Below are 17,305 nucleotides of genomic sequence, written 5' to 3'. Positions count from 1 at the left end.
TTAGCTTAAAAAACCAAAACCACCTATTTATTTATTTATTTATTTATTTTAAACCTTTTCTTAAATTTTGAATTCCAGATTTTTTCCCTCACTACCACTTTTCCACCAAGTTTATGTCTTGGTCTTCCCTGCCACTGTAGTAGCTTTTTATTGTTAAGTTCCCTTTTTTGTTGTTATTTACTCATTTTTCTAGCCTGTTTCTTAACTTTGAATTTTATGTTAATCTTGGACTCTGTTCACCTAAGGATGGAGAGGCCTTGCCCCAAGCTTTTGGCCTTTTCATGTTGCTGTTTTCATACTCTCCTGAATCTTCTCTGAACTTTACACAGGAAGGTCTTCTGTTCTTTGAAGCCACAAGCACTAGCATTCCTCTTGGCCCTGAAACTGTGACCAGGACCCCTGCTGTCACCTTCCTAGCATTTCTCTCTGCCCTATAATTGTGACCCAGAACTGCTTGTGGTCAGTAGTTTCCAGTCTTGCCATCTGCTCCCAGTGCCAGCAAAGGGTCCCTCTTAGTCTCTTTCTGACCAATTGTCTGATCCCCTTACAGTATCTGGGCTTAGAGCTCCTGAAGCTGCTGCTACTTCTGTTGTTACTGTCATGGCTGCTTCTAAGGGCTACCACTGGTGTTCTTGCTGCACTTTGAGCCTTTGCCCATCCCTGTGGTACACACCTCTCTGCCAGACTTTCTAGGTTGTCTTAGGCTGAAGAAATGTCTCTCTCTGACTTTTTGTTGTTGCTGCTGCTCTAAAAGTTGATTTGAGGCATAATTTAAAAATTGTTTGGTAGAGAATGTTGAAAGAGTTCAGCCAGGTCCTAGCCTGTACTCCCCTATCTTAGCTTCACCTGCGAAAAATCCACAAAATATCTTAATACTTCAACTGGATAATTTTTAATTAAACAGGCTAATACTTCCTTAAAGATCGTCTAAATAGTGTTAATTTTTTTTAGAAGACTATTAGAAGACATCACAAAATGAAAATATCTAAGGGGTAGATTAAAAAAAACTTTTTTAAAAATCATAAACATTTTTATTTATGGTTTTGAGTTCCAAGTTTTATCCCTCTTTCCCTCCCTCCTCTCCCCTGGGTTATAAATGTACAATTATTTAAAACATTACCATATTAGTTATTTTGTACAAAAAAACGTGAATAAAAGAAAAAGTCGAAAGAAAGTGAAAAATAGCATGCTGCAGTCTGTGTTCAATCAATATCAGTTCTTTATTGGAGGTGGATAGTATGTTTTATCAATAGTCCTTTGGGATCATCTTGAATCATTGTATTGTTGAGAATAGTCAATTCATTCACAGTTCTTCAACGAACAATATTGCTGTCTCTGTGCATAGTGTTCTCTTCGTTCTGCTCACTTCACTATACATCATTTCATACATGTCTTTCCAGGCCTTTCTGAAGTCATTCTGCTTATCATTTCTTATAACACAATAATATTCCACAACCATCATATACCACAGCTTGTTTAGCCATCCCCAAATTGATGGGCATTCTGATTAAAGGTGCCCTTAAATTAAATGTAGGCATATGCAGTAGGATGTCAGTTCTTTAGGCAGGTGGATACAGAATAATTTAAAGTAGGTAAATGGGTAATGAAATAAGCTCCTGCAGAAAGTAGACAAGCTAGAGGTTGTCCTTGTCTTGTCTGATGGAAGCCCATACTTTGTAGCTGCTGTGGGGCTTTTGGATCTGAAGCCAGCCCTTTCTGAGAACAGGCTTGCCTGCTAGGCTTTTTCTCTACAGGTCTTTACCAGATAGGTTAATGAACTCTCCCTCTCTTGGGCTTAAGCTCACCATCGTGCCTAAGATTTGCAACATGACTTATGTTTTCTGGCATAGTTGTTTTGGGTATAATGCAGTGAAGACACAACATGATGCTGTGGAAGGAGCACTGAATTAAGAGGCAGAGGCTTAATTTTGAATCCTGCTCTATGGTTTTCTGCCTGTGTGACCTCGGGCAAGTTAGTTCAGATGAACTGTCCCTGGCATTTCTCTTATGAAAAATGAGGGCGTTGGACCAGATAACCTCTGAGATCCTCTCCAGGCATAAATCTCTGATCATCTGAAATTCAGTTAATGGACCAACAAGTATTTATTGATTACCTTCTCTATGTCGACCATTTTCGACATTGGTTACACAAGTTTGAAGAATGAAATAATCCTTATTCACCAGTAACTTAATATTCTAATGGGAGCGGCAACAAGTACACATATAACAATATATAACACAAATATCAAACAAACAAGTACTTATATATAGGAAGTAAATAACAGATTGTGTGGGAGAAATGTCACTAGCAGTTCCAGAGATCCAGAAAGGCTTCTCGTAGAACATGATGCTTGAGCCCTAAAGAATGAGAAGGAGATCTGGGTTGTGGAGGTGAGGGGGAGATCATTCTGGGCATGTGGGATGATTAGTACCTAGACAAGGCGACTTGAGAGATGGAATGTCTTGTGTGAGTAACAGAGGGAAAGCCAGTTTGACAGGAACAGTGTTAGGAAATGAAATAATGTCCTCTGAGGCTGGAAAGTTAGGTTGGAACAAGATTAAAAGCAAAAAAGGAGAAGTTTATATTTTGTCTTATTGGGAATAGGAGGCCAGAATTTGACTGAGTAGAGAATTTTCATTGTCAGATCTACATTTAAAAAATTCCTTTGGTTGCAGTCTGTAGGATAAATTGGTATAAATTGGCATAGAAAGAGACTTGATGCAGGGATACCAATTAGAAAGTAGACTGTTGCAATGTCAGGAAACACATCTATCCTTTTCTTAAAGATAGTCCAGAAATATGTCTTTGGAATAGTACAACTTTACAACCTTGAGAATTTCAAAGTTCTGCCTTACATTAAGTGAAAATTTATATCTTTGCATTTAGGCCTACTTTTGTCAGTACACTTTGGGAAAATATAAAAGTTAGCATCTTTCTCGGCAGAACCCATGGAAGACAGGGAAAAGCATGGCAAATCATATCCTGCCTCTGATGCTTCCTATGCAAGAGAGGTCATTTAACTTCCTTGCTTCTCAGTTTCCTCATTGGTAATATGAGGGAGTTAGACTAGATAACCTTGGTGGTTCCTTCCATCTCTAGATTGGAGATTGTATATTACTGAAAATATTCAAGCTGCTCCTTAATAATCACCTTCCCTATATACACCAAGGAGGTCAATGACAAAAAAGGTTCCATATACACTATAATATTTATAGCAACACAGTTTGTGGCAACAATGAACTGTAAATAAATGAGCCGACCATCAGTCAGAAGAAGGCTAAACAAGTGGTACATTAATGTAATGGAATATTACTTGTGTTGTAAGATGATGACCGGGTCTTTAGCCTAGGGCTCTGGAATTGAAAACATTTTGACAGAGATTGCATTCCATCAGCAGCTGTGAAACAACTGAACTTGCAGATAGTGAACTTTCTCCCCAGTCTCCTATAGAGATTGGGTCCCAGATGAACTTCGTCCTCTGTATTTCAGTGTAGAATCTTCAGGCTTGAAACTCAGTTCTACTGAGGAAGACTGTTGCCCTGGGACAGATAGGTGATAGGTTAAATAAAAAGAAATGATCAGAAAAGTAGGCTTATATTTTAATCCTAGAACCCTTTATTTTTAGTCTGAAATGATATTTGATTGATTTTGTGACGTAGGTATCATGTAGTTCGGCCTGCTCATTTTACACATCTGGAAACTGACTCTCAAATTAAGTGACTTGCCCAAGGTCAATAAGCTAGTAAGTGGCAGAGCTTGGATTTGAACCCAAGTATTCTGGCTCCCAATTCAGTCCTTCCCACTGTACCATCCCACGTTCCTAAATTTTACGATTGTTTATATGTAGCTATTATAGAAATGATTAGAAAAGCAGGCTTGTATTTAAGCCTAGTAATATTTCATTTTGTTACTATGAAAGGAGATTTATTTTGTTTGATACATACTTCCAACAGCTGTTGGAATAGAATATTGGTCTTCCTGTTGACTGTTATTAGAATTTTGCCATTCTGATTTATGACCATACTTTGCACTAGACTTAGAGGATCAGAGAGTCTGATTTATGTTAAGGGAACTGGATTGCCAAAGATTAACTTTTAATTTAAGAGAATCCTTTAGCAGAAGGACAAATGAATTCTTGTCAACAAAACTTATAGTTTATATTTGTTTTGTTTTTAATTTCAGAATAATACTTTTCATGTAACACATGCTAGAATGAGGACTTAAATGCTACTGCAGAAAAATTTTTGTTTGCTTTTTTTTGGAAGAACTTTATAAGGGTACTCTTTGATAAGAGCTTTATAATGTGGAGATATGAAAGGGATTTTGAACCTTTCATGATACCTCAGTCCCTCTGATCTTGGACAAGTAACTTAATTACTTGGATCCTCAGTTGCCTCATTTGTAAAATGGCAGAATTTGGAGCAGATGATCTCCTAGTTTACTACATCTTCTAAAATCTATGCTTCTGCCAAAGTTTACCTAATAATTCAAATTTCTTTGTGATGGAAGCACTTTGTATTCATAGTTCATATACTTTTTAAGTTAATGGAAAAATAAGGACCTTTTAACAGTCAGTCAACAAGCACTTAACTAAGTATTTATTATGTGCCAGGTACTGTGTTAAAGGCTTTGCACAGGAATTATCTCATAATATCAGAATCATAGTCCTTATCTTCAGTGAGCTCATATTCTTTTTAAAATTTATTTTTTCAATTAACAAAAATATATATTTATCTCCTCACCTTTCCATAGTTGGAAAACAAAAACAATACTCTTGTAGCACATAGTCAAGCACTGTCCATATCCAAAAATAGACTTCTCATTCTACACCCTGACAAGGAGCTTGTTCAGTTGTTTTTCAGTCACATCTGACTCTTTGTGTGACCCCATTTGGGGTTTTCTTGCTAAAGATACTAAAGTGGTTTGCCATTTTTTTTTTTTTGTGGGGCAATGACTTGCCCTAAAGAAAGGCAAAAAACAGTTCTTCAAGGAGCTCGCTTTTGAATGGGGATGCAAGCAATTGTACATATAAACTATATACAGGGTGTTGGATGTAATTTCAGAGGGAATGCAGGAGTATATGGAGAAGTGAAAAAACAGCAGAGATGAAGGAAGCTATGAGGCAGAGAATTCAAGTCATGGGTAATAGCCAGTGAAAATGCATAGAGTTAGGAGCAAGATAGCCAGTGTCACTGAATCCCAGAGTACTTAGAAAGGAAAGTAAGATGTGAGAAGACTGAGAATATAGGAAGCCACTGGAGTTTATTGAAAAGGAGGGGGAGGGGGTGACATTGCCATGGTCAGACTTGCTCTTTAGGAAGACAGCTTTTAAAGCTGAGTAGAGAATAGATTGCTGTGAGGAGAGATTTTGACCAGTAGGTTGTTGCAATATCCAGGAATAAGGTGATGAAGATCTGTGCCAGGGCAATGACAGTCTCAGAGGACAGGGAAGTGCCCAAGGTCACACAGCTGCAAGAAATGACAAGCAAGGGACAGCTAGGTGGCACAGTGGATAGAGCACTGGCCCTGGAGTCAGGAGGACCTGAGTTCAAATCCGGCCTCAGACACTTGACACTTACTAGCTGTGTGACCCTGGGCAAGTCACTTAACCCCAATTGCCTCACTAAAAAAACAAAACAAAACAAAAAACTGTTCACATCCTTTGACAACTTCTCTATTGAGGACTAGGTTTTGGTCTTGTTTGTTTCTCTCTTAGTGTCTATGTATCTTGGGTAGCAAATTTTTTTTTCTTCTCTCCTGAGTCAGCTGCTTCCCTTCTCCTAAATGAGTTCATCTTTTTGTGTAAAATCTTTTCAGTTTTATGTGATTCAAATTATCTAATTTATCTTTAATAATTGCCTCTTAACCTTGTTTGGTTAAGAATTCAACTCGACATTTAAAGCTCTTCACAATCAACCTGCCTGTCTAGTATTTCATTTCATCGTGGTCCTTTGCATACTCTTGTTACATCCAGACAGGCCTACTTTTTGTTTCCCAAACTCAGTACTGCATCTCCCGCTCTGCCCAGTATCTTTGCACATCCCACTTTGCCTGGAATGTAATCCTTCCTTGCCTTTGTCTCTCAGAATAACTAACTTTCAAGGTTCATGTGTAAAAAGGAACCTCCTTAATTTTTCCTTAGTAGTTAACTAGCAGTCTTTCTGTCTTCCTCAGATTATCACTTTAAAACCTAAATTTTTACATGGATTCCCCCAGTAAAATGCCGACTCTTTCTATGTAGGTGCCATTTTAAAAAGTTTTTTTTTTTTAATTCATCATTTTATCCCTGCATTAAGCAAAGCGCCTGTCATACCACAGACGATTAAAAAAAGTTTGCTTGATTGGATTAGATATAATATGGAGGAAAACCTTACAGTCAGCATATACTTTTTAGGGAGGCTGGAAAACTTTTGTAGGAGTATCAAATACTAGAATCCATTAGACTACTGATTCTAAGAGAAAATATGGAGATTAAGTGAGCCAAAATATTTATGTAAGCTTTTGCATAATCTGTGGTTTACACACAGTAGGCTCTTAATTTGAAATGGATCACACATGATTAAACATGTGAATGAAAGAAAATCATAAGCATGATACCAAATTTCACTTTAATGGATAAACCTGACTTTGATAACTGTTGAGCCTAGGGCACTGCCTTCTTTTTATGGTCATTAGGAATGGAAGAGGAGACTTACTCATTTGGGCTTCCATGGAAACCAACTCCATATATTTTGTTACAATGCCTCAAACTGAAATTTACTATGGACCACCATATTGGAGATCTGGGGCATTTCCAGCCAATTGTAATCTTTGAATCTTCAGCAATGCTAAATGCTCAGGGGACTGATTTATTCTGAGAGTGAAGGTAATTGGCAGTTTTCTACTGTATTCAGAACCTTGCCAGAAGCCGAGCCGTAGAAAAAGTTGGATTGCTTATAATTATGGTTTTTTGTATTTATCAACAATGTTGAATGCTTTCTCTTAAGGAGTATTGCATTGGAGATAAAAGGAACCTTTTAAAAAAGTCATTCCTTTGTAGTGATTACATTAAGTAGTGTATTCAATTACTAAATTACATTAAAATTATTAAAATAAAATTATTAAAATTATTCACTTGCTGCTCAGTATTGTCATCTTTAAGATCATCAGTGTATCTCCGAAGGAATGAAGAGCAGTCTATTTTGGAGCTTTTAAATGTGGTTGGTGGGAGTGAGGGAGTTGAAAAAGAAGGTAGAATCACAATATTCACACTATTGGCCAGTAAATAGACCATTTGTCCTTGTCTGTCTATCCTTGCAACCACATCAGCATTCTAATACAGTCATTTAAGGAGGTAGGAAAAAGTATAATGGGTTTTAGAGGGGTTTTTTTCAAAATACAATATAAAATGTTAGATTTCAACTATCTTGGAAAACCTGCTTGTTTAGAACTTGAACAGTATTGTTAAACCTGTTTAATTCACATTTACCTTAAGTAGAACACTAATCATAGAACGATGAAGATGGTGGTGGTCATGACTCACATTTATGTAGTGATTTGTGACTTAGCACATGCTATCCATTTGATTCAGCAACACTGACTTAGGTTGTAGAAGTAGTATCCATATTTTTAGGTGAGGAAATGGTTAAGTGATATTTTGAAGGAGTAGTAAACAATAGAATTGGGAATTAAACTCATATCTTGTGACTCCAAGTTAGCAGAATATAGGTGTGTCTGGAACACCTGAGTTCAAATTCTGCCTCATATATCTAACTGTAAACCTGAGCAAATCCCCTGACCTTTTACCTTCAATTTCCTTAGTTGTACAATGGGAAAAATTTATAACACCTGACTTACATGGTTTTGAGGGTTAAACGAGACACTTTTAATAGAGGGGTTTGCAAACCTTAGAGTGTTTATATAAGTGCTAAACTAATATTTTTGCATGGGAAAATACATCCAAAATTCTGCCTTGAAAATTATAGGAACATATCATATCATCCCCATTGCATCCTTGGCAGTACTGGTGGGGACCTTTTTAGTTGTTAAAGATTTCTGCTGTAAGGGAAGGATAGGTTTCATACCTAACTGATCTATAAGCACTCATTTGTATAAGTGGTAGCATTTGTGAAAACAGAAAGAACATTCAGCATGTTAGTATTATTACTATTTTATTTAAACATTTCCAAATGATCTAGTGGTAGTTTGCTAGCCAACAGAGTTTCTCAAAAGCTAAAAACAAAATATTATTTATTCCAGGAAACACTGACTTTTGACTTTCTTTAAACATAAAGTAGTCAAAACATTTTAATTTTTTCAAGACGCTTTCCTGCCTGTTTCAAGTGAGTTATTTTTACCAGAAAAGTATAGTATGCAAATTCTATTACACAGATATTTCCAAACTTAGAACCTGGACCTCTATATTGTTTGAGAAATGATTTCTAAGTATGCTAATATTTGATCTACAGCACCAATTTTGTTTTCATTTGTGTTTTGAAATTTGCATTTTCTCGATGACACTCATTATTGATTTATCAATTCTTTCATTAATTTGTACGGCCTTTAATGGAAGTAGACCAAATATTTTACTTTTATTCTGCATTTAAAGTGTTCTTTTCGTTCCACATGGTTCTCAAGTACCATGTTTGCTTGTTTCTAGAAAAAAAGGGTAGCTTGACCTAATACCATTTGCAAGAACCTTTCCCCTGTATTTTACTTAGGTTGATATTTTTCTCCCCTCAAGTATTGTTTTGTGCAATTGGACTCATGAGTCCAAATAGAAAATTGAAATCTTTCATTTTCCTTTCCCCAAGAACATAGATTCTCCAGTGCAGGGTTAGATGGGTTGTGAGGTTCTCCAGGGCAACAGTCCACTTCTTCTCAAGTAATTTTTCAGTGCAATAAGATGTAATGGAGAGGTGAGGTTTTGGGGGTGTTTTTGTTTGTTTATTTTGGCCAAAAAAGTCAAAAACTTTTATTTTAAACTCATCCTTTCTTTTTATTAGTCTCTTCACAAGGAGTATAATCCTTGAAGAATGTCCCTTGTAAATTTGAAATTTAATGATTGATTAGTGGCTTATCTTCCCTAAGAAACAAACACAGCACTTCTCTATTTCCATTTCTCAGAATTAAAGGAACTATTCCTACATTTAGATTGAATTTATTATTACAGCTCTATCTCAGCATCCTACATTCCTATTTATTTTTTTTATTCGGAAGTAGGATATGTTTCTGATAGAACTAATAACCTGACACATTAGGTAGATTATCCAGCTAAATTCTTGAAATAAATGGAACTTAGGCCTACAAATATTGAAGAGATGAATCACTGGCCCCCTTAGGCTATATTGTCTACCAGTGGCTGTTTTTACCCCCTTCTGCTATGGTAACTAGTAGTGGGAGCACGTAATAAGATTAGTAGATAATGATAAATAGCTCAAGTTTAAAAATCTATTATGTTTCTTAAACATCTTCTTATATTGATGCTTCTTTTAAAAAAAAATACAGGGCGCTAGATGGCACAGTGGATAGAGCACCGGCCCTGGAATCAGGAGTACCTGAGTTCAAATCCGGCCTCAGACACTTAACACTTAACTAGCTGGTGACCCTGGGCAAGTCTCTTAACCCCAATTGCCTCACTAAAAAAAAAAAAATACAGCTATTGACAAATTTAGCAGCTCTTTAAGACTATAAATTGGTGAGGGGGGGACGGGGGGCGGGGAGTACTCTCTGCAGGTGGTAAAGGAATTCTTTACCAGCCAGTCCATGCTTCTTGATGAAAGCAGAGATTTGGTCCAAAATAAAAATCATAGATACATACATTTTTTGAGTTGGAAATCACCTCAGTAGTCAATCTAGTTTATTTTTTAACATTAAACATATTTCTGCATTAGTCATGTTATAAGAGAAAAATCAGAGCAATGACGAAAAACCTCAAAATAGAAAAACATTAGCATCAAAAGCAAAAGAAATAGTATGGTTCATTCAGCATCTATACTCCACAGTTCTTTTTTTTATTCCTTTATTTGGAGATCCTCTTCTATCATGAGTTCCCTGGAACTCTTCTGTACCATTGCATTGGTGAGAAGAATATAGTCCATCACAGTAGATCAACACTCAATGTTGATGAAACTGTGTACAATGTTCTTCTGGTTCTGCTCATCTCACTCATCATCAGCCCACACAAGACCCTCCAGGTTTCTCTGAACTCCTCCTGCTCATCGTTTCTTGCAGATTGTATTCATGTACCACAACTTGTCCAGCCATTCCCCAGTTGATGGGCATCCCCTCAACTTCCAATTCCTTGCCGCCACATAAAGAGCAGCTATAAATATTTTTGTACATGTGAGTCCCTTTCCCCTTTCCATGATTTCTTTGGGCAAAGGACCCAAAAGTGGTATTGCTAGGTCAAAGGGTATGCACAACTTTATCGCCCTTTGGGCATAATTCCAAATTGCTCTCCAGAATGGTCGGGTCAGTTCACAGCTCCACCAACAATGCATTAGTGTTCCAATTTTTCCACAGCTTCTCCAACATTTATTATTTTCATTTTTTGTCATTTTAGCCAATCTGATAGGTGTCAGGTGGTACCTCAGAGTTGTTTTTAGTTGCATCTCTCTAATCATTAGAGATTTAGAGCATTTTTTCATATGGGAATAGATAGCTTTGGTTTCTTCATCAGAAAACTGCCTGTTCATATCCTTTGACTATTTCTCAATAGGGGAATGACTTGGATTCTTATAAATTTGATTTAGTTCCCTATATATTTTAGAAATGAGGCCTTTATCAGAAGTACTGGCCATAAAAATTGTTTCCCAGCTTTCTGCCTCCCTTCTAGTTTTGGATGCATTGCTTCTGTTTGTACAAAAATTTTTTAATTTAATGTAATCAGAATCATCCATTTTGCATTTTGTAATACACTCTATCTCTTGTTTGGTCATAAACTGTTTTCCTTTGCAAAGATCTGATAGACTATTCCTTTCTCTCCTAATTTACCTATGGTATCACCTCTTATGTCTAAATCATGTATCCATTTTGACCTTATTTTAGTTATAAGGTGTAAGATGTTGGTCTATGCCTAATTTCTGCCATACTATCTTCCAGTTTTCCCAGCAGTTTTTGTCAAATACTGAGTTCCTATCCCAGAAGCTGGAGTCTTTGGGTTTATCAAACACTACATTACTAGTGCCATTTAGTACTGCGTTTCCTGTGCCTACCCTATTCTGTTGATCTTCCACTCTATTTCTTAGCCAGTACCAGATAGTTTTGATGACTGCCGCTTTATAGTAAAGCTCCAGGTTTGGTACCGCTAACCCACCTTCCTGTGAATTTTTTTTCATTATTTCCCTGGATATTCTTGATTTTTTGTTTTTCCAGATGAATTTTGTTATTATTTTTTCTAGCTCTATAAAATAATTTTTAGGTAGTCTGATTGGTATGGCACTGAATAAGTAAATTAATTTGGGTAGTATTGTCATTTTTACTATATTAGCTCTGCCTATCCATGAGCAGTTGATATCTTTCCAATTATTTAGATCTGATTTGATTTGTGTGAAGAGTGTTTGGTAGTTGTGTTCATAGAGTTCCTGGGTTTGTCTTGGCAAGTAGACTCCCAAGTATTTTATATTACCTACCGTTACTTTAAATGGAATTTCTCTTTCTATCTCTTGCTACTGGACTTTGTTGGTCATGTATAGAAATGCTGATGATTTATGTGGATTTATTTTATATCCTGCTACTTTGCTAAAGTTGTTAATAGTTTCAAGTAATTTTTGAGTTGATTCTCGAGGATTCCTTAAGTATACCATCATATCATCTGCAAAGAGTGATAGTTTTGTTTCCTCCTTGCCTATTCTAATTCCTTTAATTCCTTTCTCTTCTCTGATTGCTAAAGCTAACATTTCTAGAACAATATTAAATAATAGGGGTGATAATGGACATCCCTGTTTCACCCCTGATCTTATTGGGAAGGCCTCTAATTTATCTCCATTGCATATAATACTTGCTGATGGTTATAGGTAGATACTGTTTATTATTTTAAGGAAAGCTCCCCCTATTCCTAAACTCTCTAGTGTTTTTATTAGGAATGGGTGCTGTATTTTGTCAAAAGCTTTCTCTGCATCTATTGGGATAATCATATGATTTTGTTCGGTTTTCTTATTGATGTGGTTGATGATGTTAATAGTTTTCCTAATGTTGATCCAGCCCTGAATTCCTGGTATAAATCCCACCTCATCATAGTGTATTATCCTGGTGATCACTTGCTGTAATCTCCTTGCTAATATCTTATTTAAGATTTTAGCATCAATATTCATTAGGGAAATTGGTTTATAATTTTCTTTCTCTGTTTTTGCTTTGCCTGGTTTGGTATCACCACCATATTTGTGTCATAAAATGAATTTGGTAGAACTCCTTCTTCACCTATTTTTCCAAATAATTTGTATAATATTGGAATTAATTGTTCTTTAAATGTTTGGTAAAATTTACCTGTAAACCCATCTGGCCCTGGGCATTTTTTCTTACGGAGTTCATTAATGGCTTGTTCAATTTCTTTTTCTAATATGGGTTTATTTAAGGATTTTATTTCCACTTCAGTTAACCTGGGCAGTTTGTATTTTTGTAAATATTCATCCATTTCATTTAGATTGTCAAATTTATTGGCATACAGTTGGGCAAAATAATTCCTAATTATTGATTTAATTTCTACTTCATTAGTAGTAACATCACCTTTTTCATTTTTGATACTGGTAATTTGGTTTTCTTCTTTCTTTTTTTTAATCAAATTAACCAATATTTTATCTATTTTATTGGGTTTTTTTTCATAGTACCAGCTCTTAGTTTTATTGATTAATTCTATAGTTTTTTGCTTTCAATCTTATTAATTTCTCCTTTGATTTTCAGGATCTCTAATTTAGTATCTAATTGGGGATTTCTAATTTGTTCTTTTTCTAGCTTTTTAAGCTGCATGCCCAATTCATTAATCTCCTCTTTCTCTTTTTTATTCATGTAAGCATTTAGAGCTATAAATTTTCCCCTAAGCACTGCTTTGGCTGCATCCCATAGATTTTGGTATGTTGTCTCATTATTGTCATTCTCTTGGATATAGTTATTGATTGTTTCTATGATTTCTTGTTTGACCCATTCATTCTTTAGAATGAAATTATTTAGTTTCCAATTGATATTCCTTCTACTTTTCCCTGGCTCTTTCTTACATGTAATTTTTATTGCATCATGATCTGAAAAGGATGCATTTACTACTTCTGCCTTTCTACATTTGACTATGATGTTTTTGTGCCCTAATACATGGTCAATTTTTGAAAAAGTGCCATGTACTGCTGAGAAGAAGGTATATTCCTTTCTATCCCCATTCAATTTTCTCCAGACATCTATCATGTCTAACTTGTCTAGTGATCTATTCACCTCTTTTACTTCTTTCTTATTTATTTTTTGGCCAGATTTATCTAATTCTGAGAGGGGGAGATTCAGATCCCCCACTAGTATAGTATTACTCTCTAATTCCTCTTGTAACTCATTTAACTTCTCCTCTAAGAACTTGGATGCTATACCACTTGGCGCATACATATTTAATATTGATATTACTTCATTATCTATAGTACCTTTAAGTAAGATGTAATTTCCTTCCTTATCTCTTTTAATGAGATCTATTTTTGCCTGCACTTTGTCTGAGATAAGGATTGCTACCCCTGCTTAATAGCTGAAGCATAATATATTCTACTCCAGCCTTTTACCTTTACTCTGTGTGTATCTCTCTGCTTCAAATGTGTTTCTTGTAAACAGCATATTGTAGGATTCTGGTTTTTAATCCACTCTGCAATTCGCTTCTGTTTTATATCAGAGTTCATCCCATTCACATTCACAGTTATTATTACTGACTGTCTATTCCCCTCCATTCTATTTACCCCCTTTGTACTTTCCCCGTCTTCTTTCACCCTATTCCTCCTCACCGACGTTTTACTTCTTACCCCTGCCTCCCCTGATCTGCCCTCCCTTTTTATCACCCCCCTCTCTTTTCTTTACCCTTTTCTCCCTTGCTTTTGTCCTCCCTTCTATCAGTCCCCCCCCCCTTTCCCTTCCCCTTTTGCTTCCCTAAAGAATGAGTTAAGTTTCTTTTTTCTTTTTTTTTTTTTTTTTTTTTTGCCGGGCAATGAGGGTTAAGTGACTTGCCCAGGGTCACACAGCTAGTTAAGTGTCAAGTGTCTGAGGCTGGCTTTGAACTCAGGTCCTCCTGAATCCAGGGCCAGTGCTTTATCCACTGCACCACCTAGCTGCCCTGTTAAGTTTCTTTATCCCAATGAACGTATATGTTATTCCCTCTTTGACTCAAATCTAATGAGAATAGGGTTCAAACAATGTTCACCCCCCCTTTCTTTCACTCTATTGTAATAGGTTTTTTTTTCACCTCTTCATATGATATAATTCATCCCATTCCATCTCCCCTTCTCCTCCCCATTGATTCCCTTTTTAACCCCTTAATTCTTTTTTGTATCATCACCTCAAAGACAATTTATACCCTCTGTGTAAAGTCTTTCTCTCTGCCCAAATACATTTACAATTCTTAAGAGTTATGAGTATTATCTTCCCGTGTAGGGATATAAACAGTTTAACCTAATAGGGTAACCTTTTCTTCTCCTCCCCGCCCCCCGCCGTTTACCTTTTTAAACTTCTCTTGAGTCTTGTTATGTTGAGATCGAATTTTTTATTCAATTCTGGTCTTTTTACCAGGAAAGATTGAAATTCCCCAATGTCATTAAATGTCCATCTTTTCCCCTGCACATTTTTGCTGGGTAATAGATTCTTGGCTGCAATCCAAGCTCCTTTGCCTTCCGGAATATCATATTCCAAGCCTTGCAGTCCTTTAATGTTGAAGCTGCCAGGTCCTGAGCAATCCTGACTGTGGCTCCATGATATTTAAATTGCTTCTTTCTGGCTGCTTGGAGTATTTTCTCCTTCACCTGATAATTCTGGAATTGGCTACAATATTCCTTGGAGTTTTCCTTTTGGGGTCTCTTTCAGGAGGTGATTGGTGGATTCTTTCAATGATGATTTTATCCTCTGATTCTATGATATCAGGGCAGTTCTCCTTAATAATTTCCTGGAGTATGGTGTCTAGATTCTTTTTCTGGTCATGGCTTTCAGGCAGTCCAGTGATTCTCAAATTCTCTCTCCTCGATCTGTTTTCCAGATCAGTTGTCTTTCCAATGAGGTATTTCACATTTTCTTCTATTTTTTCATTCTTCTGATTCTGCTTGACTGATTCCTGGTGTCTCATGCATTCCTTATCTTCCAACTGTCCAATTTTAATTTTTAAGGCATTGTTTTCTTCAGTGAAATTATGTACCTTTTTTTCCATTTGACCAAGTGAATTTTTTAAGGCAGTGTTTTCTTCAATGAGATTATGCACCTTTTTTTCCATTTGGCCAGATGAATTTTTTAAAGCATTGTTTTCTTCAATGAGATTTTGCACCTTTTTTCCCATTTGGCCAACTGAATTTTTTAAGGCATTGTTTTCTTCAGTGAAATTATGCACTTTTTTTTCCATTTGGTCAGTCAATCTTTGTGCTTCCTTTTCCAAGCTGCTGATTCTTTTTTCATAGTTTTCTTGTTTTGCTTTCATTTCTCTCCCCATTTTTTCTTCTACCTCTCTCAATTGATTTTTAAATCCTTTTTGAGCTCTTCCAGGAAGGCTTTTTGTTCCTGAGACCAATTCACCTTCCCTCGTGAGGCTTCACATGTAGGCAATTTGAGGGTATTGTCCTCATCTGAGTTTGTGTTGGCTTCTTCCCTATTGATATAGAAGCCCTCAATGGAGAGGGCTCTTTTTTGCTTCTTACTCATTATTGCAGCTTATTTATTTATTTTTTAAGTTGAGTTGAGGTCTGCTCTGGGGGCACCAGGGTCCCTGTTTTGGGCTTCTTGTGCAGGGGTATAGGTGCTGTGTGACCAGCTTTTTATTCTGAGGCCTATATAGTGTGTGCAGTTCGCCCCCCTGCACTTCCTGTCTGAGTGCGCTCGGCCAGGCGCCTGATCCCGGCATCCGATCCCGCCTGCCCCGTTCATGGCCCTCCTGGCCAATGCAGGTAGGTTTTTCCACTGTCCTTCTTGGCCACCAGATTTTTGAGCCAGGTTCCAGGGGCCTCAGTTGTTTGGCTGTGGCCCGCAGCTTCTGCTGACTTGCCCCAACCCCCTCAGCGCTGGACTGTTGCCCTGTGCTGGGCCTCCTTTTTGCCTTAGTCAGACTGACCTTTTCCTGAAGTCTTCTAAATTTTCTCTGGTTGGAAGACTGTGTCTCTCTGTCTCTTTGCAAGTTCTGTAGTTTCAGAATCCGTCCAGAGGCTTGATTTAATATTCTTTTTGAGGGAACAGAAGGAGAGCTCAGGCAGCTTCCTGATTCCTCTCCGCCATCTTGGCTCCACCTCCCTAATTTGCTGTCAGTCTAGTTTAACACATAGCTGAAATGGAATTCACTTTATAACACACAACTTTTATTTGAAGGTATTCATTAGAGGTAACTCTTTTTTTTTTTAAATTCTTTTTATCAGGAAGCTTTTCCTGACATCAAGCTAAATTTGCCTTTTTCCATCTTCTACTCATCACTTTTGGTGCTGCCCTCTGAATATAACAAGTCTACTCCCCCTTCTATATGTAAGCCTTTCAAATACTTTCAGACAGCTATCATGTTCCCTGATTCTTCTCTTCCCCAGGCTACATTTCTCTAGGTTCTCCAACCAATCTCCATTCCGATGTTTGAATTTTAATATTGACTAAAGTTAAGCTCATATATATTGTAGAAGTAGTGTGGTGTAGGAAAAAGTACCAGAATGAGAATCAGTAAATAAGACTAGAATTGTGGTTCAGCTACAAACTGCCTATTCGAACTTGGACAGACTACTTAACTTATCTAAGCCTTGATTTTTTCACTTGTCATTTGAGGGAATTAAACTTTTCTTCTGTATTAAATGTCCAAAATTCACTCCATCAAGCTTCAGCCTGTTGTATATAGTGGAAGTTATGTATGCATTGTAAAAATGTTTATTTCATTTCCCCCTTACTGCATGTATGCAATAATGAAGCAGTCCTTCTTCTCTTTTGAGTTTTTTCCATTGTTCACATCCTAGTGTGGGGGTGGTGGTATTACTGACAATTTAAAGTTAATTGAAAATACATTAATATGTTCATATTTCTTACTCAAAGTGTTGTTTTAAAAGAAAAAAACAAATGCCCTAGGTTTCTTACATTTCACGAGATTCAGTGTAAACAGTGGAATGGTATTAAGTTCTGTGAGTGCATTGTAACCATTTCTATTTT

General features: G+C 36.6%; 1 protein-coding gene across 3 annotated transcripts in view; it reads left to right on the top strand.

Moving 5' to 3' along the window:
• CBLB (Cbl proto-oncogene B) overlaps nucleotides 1-17,305 on the top strand; it is a 244,236-nt gene that overhangs the window by 119,130 nt on the left and 107,801 nt on the right. The window lies entirely within an intron of this gene.

The sequence above is a fragment of the Dromiciops gliroides genome, chromosome 3 (genome assembly GCF_019393635.1).
Source record: "Dromiciops gliroides isolate mDroGli1 chromosome 3, mDroGli1.pri, whole genome shotgun sequence".
Taxonomy (NCBI): Eukaryota; Metazoa; Chordata; class Mammalia; order Microbiotheria; family Microbiotheriidae; genus Dromiciops; species Dromiciops gliroides.
The sequence above is the reverse complement of the archived record's forward strand: the minus strand, read 5'-3'. Positions and strand labels throughout refer to the sequence as shown.